Here is a 6173-nt window from a genome sequence, read left to right as displayed (position 1 = left end):
TCCGGACGGATGTCTGGTCTAATTAGCATATTACGCTTTTATTATTATAGCAAAGCCTAAGCAACCGTTGGGACCAAATGAACGAAACAGTCAACCAGTCGCTATGACATGCACTGACCACCAGGGGCCAGACGCTCAATGCAGGAGCTGCCCCCTGGTGGTCAGTGAGCTCTCACAGCCAACCTCCCACGGCCCCTCACCCCAGCTGGCAGGTGCCCATCAGCCCCTGGTGCTAAACCATTCGTAGAGACCTGCTTCTGGGTTGGAGTTTCATACATAGCAGAGCAGCTCCCTCAATGCGATCTATTGAAAGTCAGCCCTCGACACAATGGGTTTGTCTCACTCGCATCCTCTCCCTTCCCCAGGGACCACCCGTCCACTGCAGTGTGGTGGCGAGGAGAGGAGGAGGGAGGAAGGCGGGGAACTCGGACCCGGGCTGGGACAGGGAACCGGGGGTGGGTGGCAGCAGACACAGCCCCTTTCCCAGGGGGGCTGAGGGCTGGCTCCCTCTAACCCCCCCACCCCCCGCCAGCCAATCTTCCACGGTCCCTCCCCCCACCTGCACAAATTCATGCAGCAGGCCTCTAGTTTCATATAAATAGAATTATGTCATATGTGATATTTTGTGTTTGACTTCTTTTCACTTGGCATTTTCAAGGTTCATCCTCATTGTAGCATATATTGCATTTCTGATGTTTCTATAGCTATACCAAAGTTATTTATCCATTCATTCTCTGGTGGGCATTTTGGGTAGTTTCAGAGTTTTGGCTTTTGTGAAAAGTGGTGCTATGAATATTTGGGTACAGGTATTTGAATATACTTTTCAGTTCTCTTGAGTATATATATATATGCCTAGGAGTGAAATTGTTGGGACATACAGTCATTCTTTGTTTAAGTTTTTGAGGATTAACTAAACTTTTCCACATGACTCAACCATTTTATATTCAATTTTACCTTAAAAAATTGTTAAATAATTTTTTAAAAATTATGTTTTAATTGATTTTATAGAGAAAGGAAGAGAGAAAGACACAACCGGAATATGAGCATGTGCCCTGATGGGGACTCAAACCGGCAACATTTCAGTGCATGGGACAATGCTCAACCAACCGAGTCACGCTGGCCAGGGCTTGATTTTAACTTTTTGAAATAACACTCAGAATCCTGGCCAGGTAGCCTGGTTGGTTAGAGAGTCGTCCCAATAAGCCAAGGTTGAGAGCTTCATCCCAGGTCAGGGCACATACAAGAATCAATCAATGAATGTATGGATAGGTGGAACAACAAATCGATGTTTCTCTCTCTCTTTCTCTCTAAAATCAATATAAAAGTACTTTGTAAGCATCAAGTGATACTTATCATGGACTTAATGGTAAGTTAAATAAATCATGATCGTAAGTTTGCTTATTGGGGTCAGATCAAGGTGAGCTCCTTATATGATTTTAGGCTATTTTTACATGCTGCTTCAATTTCATGTGAAAAGCGTTTCCAACAAGGGGATCACGGGGTTTTGGCTGTAACTTCTATATCCATTTCCATGGTTAGGATGATTAAAGGGTTGTCCTGATATGACAAGTTTGTGGGTTTGATCCTGGTCAGGGTACATACAAAAATCAACCAATGAATGCATAAATAAGTGGAACAACAAATCAATGATTCTCATTCTCTCTCTCAAATCAATAAATTTAAAAAAAAATGTTGCCCTCTCAAAGGTTACCTTCGTGGCCAGTTCTTGCCAGCCAGGGAGCCATTATATATTTGCTTATACGCTCTGGTCCAGGACATGTTGGTATTATCTAAATCTTACAGAAAGAACTCATTTCCCAACTCTGTAATCCCCAAGTCCCGACAGCAGAAGAAAATCACATTCTCCTCTTTTGAAATCTGCATTCTAAAAGGTGAGGGAAATGTGGTCTCTGTAGCAGTTCCATGAAGGAGTGGCACTTTGAATAAAATATATGCCCCTCATTCTTCACACAATAAAAATCCATGTGAAGGCATCGGGAGACCAGCTGTTCAGTATTCTGTAGTGAGGCATTATGCTGTACAGGCAGCAGTGGCAGACCTGATATGCATTTTAAGAAAAGTTTTATTTCATCCTAACATTTCCTTTGCTCTTTCTGGAAGGTTAGTTAGCCCTTTTAAACTTAGCCTAATTCTTTGAATGCTCAAAAACTGTAAATGAATATAATTCTAAAATCTTGGTCAAGTAAAATTAGTTTACATCCTATTGCTTTAACTTTTTTACTTGCTACACTTGCATGTGATATTTAAGCATAAAAAAAAAAAAGCATTGCCGAAACCGGTTTGGCTCAGTGGATAGAGCGTCGGCCTGTGGACTGAAAGGTCCCAGGTTCGATTCCGGTCGGGGGCATGTGCCTGGGTTGCGGGCACATCCCCAGTGGGAGATGTGCAGGAGGCAGCTGATCGATCTTTCTCGCTCATTGATGTTTCTAACTCTCTATCTCTCTCCCTTCCTCTCTGTAAAAAAATCAATAAAATATATTAAAAAAAAAAAAGCATTATGAAACCAGTAAGTTTTCATAGGGAAATTTTCATAGTTTAAGGAAAATGTCCAAAGTTCAAATTAAGATATGAACAGGGTACTGCATTTAGAAATGTTAAAACTTGAAGATTTTTTTTACTGCACTGTTGTTACTCACATTAAACAATACGGCTGTATGTACAGCAATGCAGAATTAAGAAAAGGCATATCTGTAACACCTACCTTCTTCCTTTGTATTAAGCTGCTTCTGTTGAGAACATTTTTACAGCCTAAAGTTCATGAAAACTTGGCCCAGATGTCTGTTTTTGTGGGTATATAATGTCTATTTAGCTACTTTTATGATTCATACAGAATAATCCTTTTTCTTTGTCCCAGTAACACCAAATGTGCTTTAGATTTTGGGGTACTAAAAGCTTTAAGAGTCCTTAATGGGTTTCAGATACAAGAACACCTGTAATGAAGATGGGAGTGCCTTATTTAATACTAATTTAATGGGATTCGTGCACATGATACATGCTAGATGTGGCTGAAACTTGGGCTGGTAACTCTGATCACAAGTAGTTCCTGTTTCACTGACTGGGCCCTCTTGACAGTAGGTATGAGGACAGCTCTTGTGGAATTTGTCATCATGGTCATTGGGATAAGATTTAAAATATTAATAGCTTTGCCAGGAATTGGTCTCGCTCTGGTCTACCACACTGTTCCTTTATATATAAACATCCTTTTGGCTTTAAAAGCCAATGTGTAAACTGAGTGAAGGGTACACATTCACTCTCTGCATTATCTTTTCTCTGAATCTATTTCTTAAAACCAATATGCAGATATGAAAGAATTGAAACTAGGACTTGTCCACTCATGTTCATTGTAGCACTAGTCACAACTGCCAAAAGGCGGCCAACAACCCAAGTGAGCGTCAACATATAAACAAAATGTGATACATGCACATAATGGAATGCTCTTCAGCCATACACTGTCCTGACACATGCTACAACATGGATGGACCTTGAAGACATTATGTTAAGTGAAATAACCAGACACAAAAGGACAAATATTGTATGATTTCACTTGTATGGAGTATCTAGAGTAGGCAAATTCAGAGACAGAAAGCAGAATTTATTGAGGGCTGGGAAAAGATAAACAGGGCTCCCAATCTTAGAGAAAATAGCAGATGATGAAACTTCTTCAGTCTTCAAAAAGATGTCATTCAATTCTTTCCACATAGCAATTAGTAGGCTCCAAGTTTGGAACATTGTTTTCTATCCACTGAAAAAGCGAGAGCGTTTCTCCACATCCCAGGAAACACAACAAAACCAGTTTCAAATCACTAGACTCAAAAACAAAGGCACTGGATAAGCATCACGTTGTAGCACAATCCTAACTTCATTGATGACCATGGTCACTCAGTATTTTTTCTCAGAAAATACTCAAAAAAAAACCCAAACAAACCCCAACATAGTTCTTTTCTAGTATTTAAGTGTTGTCTGGAGGAGTGGTTCTCCAAGTGTGGGCCATGGATCAGCTGCATCTGCATCATCCAAGAACTTGTTAGAAATGAAAATCCTTGGGTCCTACCCCAGACCTACTGGATCAGAAACTCGGGGTGGGGGTCAGGCAATCTGTGTTGTAACAGGCCCTGTGGGTGATTTTGATGTGTGCTGAGTTGGACAACCACTGGTCAAGAGCTCAAGTAGGCATGGCCTGTCCTCAATCCCAAATTAGAAAGAGTTGGGGGTGGGGGTGGGGTGGGGAGGGGGAAGCCAGTAAGTGCAAAATGTTTTCCCACTACTTAAGAACAAGTGGAGAGAGATAACATGATTTTTAAAGAAAAATGAAAATTATCTATCAATTTTTGTTTTGTTTTAAACAGTAAGAGAATTAAAAAGAGAAGTAATCTTTTAAAGTATGAGTTTATTGTCCAGGTTTTCTTAAATACCCACAATTTGGTGCTTTTATTGCAACTAAATCCAGGAGCTGAAAACAACTTAAGTACTTTTATCATACATTTAACACTTATAAGAGATAGACTGAAACAGTATGAATTTTAAAGAGGAGGTTTTAAATGATTCAATAACAAGATATGGAAACTGAGATACAGAAATAGCTATTGAACTCTAAAATAAAAACATGTTATATAGAAATAAAAGGGTAAAAGGTGTTTCACTTTTTAAAAATCCTAAAAACAGAGGCTCATCACCTCTCCTGCTGGTTAGTAACCTAATCATGAAAATGATGAGTTAAGTATTAGCTTCTCTATTTAAATAAAGTGGCTCTGTTCTTTTCATGAATGCTAGTTTAGGTCTGAAATGTAAAACAGGATTTTAGGTTAAAAAAAAAATCACAAATATTGTACCACCCTAGGGTAACAGATTCTTCTCTATAACATTAAGAAGTTGGTAATAACTCCTAAATTTGCTTGGACAGAAAAAACAAACAAGAAATGGATGAGCAGTTAAGCAAGTCAAGTGGGATTGGGTCACTGGGACACGGTTAACAAGTAGCAGCAAATCAGAACACACAAGGAGCTTCGCTGAGGGTGAGCACTTTAATAAAAAGAGGAGCATTTGAGGTCTTTACAACAATGTATTTGGCCAAAGAGGCCAGGTTTGGCAGATACAAAGGGAATGAGTCCCCAGAAAGACGAAGTTAATGAGAAACTAAATTCAAATTGCCTCCAATTTGATTTACAAATTAACAATGCAAAATAATTTTATTTTCTATCTTTTTCACTCAAAAGAAAATTAAAACCATATTCTTACTGCTAGTATGAAGTAAATGCTTCTGAACTTGTGTTATTTTTGGTTAGTTTTTAAAGATAAGTGATAGCAGATGTTGATGTTATTAATGTGACCAATACATTAAATTTCTAAAGAATAAAATTAGATTAATATTATAATATTATTCACAATGACTCAGCATAAATAGTAGAGGTCCCACAAATTGTCCTTAGCCATGGGATCATGGGACAATTTAGTGATCATTATATGGAAAATGAATTATGAGAAATGTTTCCCTCTCTACATTTGTATTTTATAAAAAGTAGCCTTATACTTTCTTCATTTAACATTTTAAATAACCTTCTAACATTGTTTCATTTTTCTCTGAAATAAATCAAATTTTAAAAACTTCCAAAATTTGCTCATGTTAATTGATCTCAGATGTTTCTTTTGACAGTGAAACTATTTTTAATTCTAAAAAAAATGTCAGTACTATACCATTTGGTAAGAGAGTGGCCTTAAGTCTTTTTGGGTCATTTTTTAAGCATTTTAGGTTGTTATCCAGTGTTCAAAGGAACTAAAGTCCCTATAAAGAGATAATGAATTTGGAGCATTAATGATGTAATCAGATGTATTAAGTTAAAGCCACAAAGTCTTATAAAAAATGACTTTGTTGCCCTAGCCGGTTTGGCTCAGTGGATAGAGTGTCGGCCTGTGGACTCAGGGGTCCCAAGTTCGATTCTGGTTAAGGGCATGTACCTTGGTTGCGGGCACATACCCAGTGGGGAGTGTGCAGAAGGCAGCTGATCGATGTTTCTCTCTCATCGATGTTTCTGACTCTCTATCCCTCTCCCTTCCTCTCTGTAAAAAATAAATAAAATATATTTTTAAGAAAATGACTTTGTGTGTTAAATTGTACCAACACAACATCACTTGATTTTGTTCAAAAACTGGTCAAG

This window comes from Myotis nattereri, assembly GCF_964212035.1.
Source record: "Myotis nattereri genome assembly, chromosome: 16".
NCBI classification, from domain to species: Eukaryota; Metazoa; Chordata; class Mammalia; order Chiroptera; family Vespertilionidae; genus Myotis; species Myotis nattereri.
The sequence above is the reverse complement of the archived record's forward strand: the minus strand, read 5'-3'. Positions refer to the sequence as shown.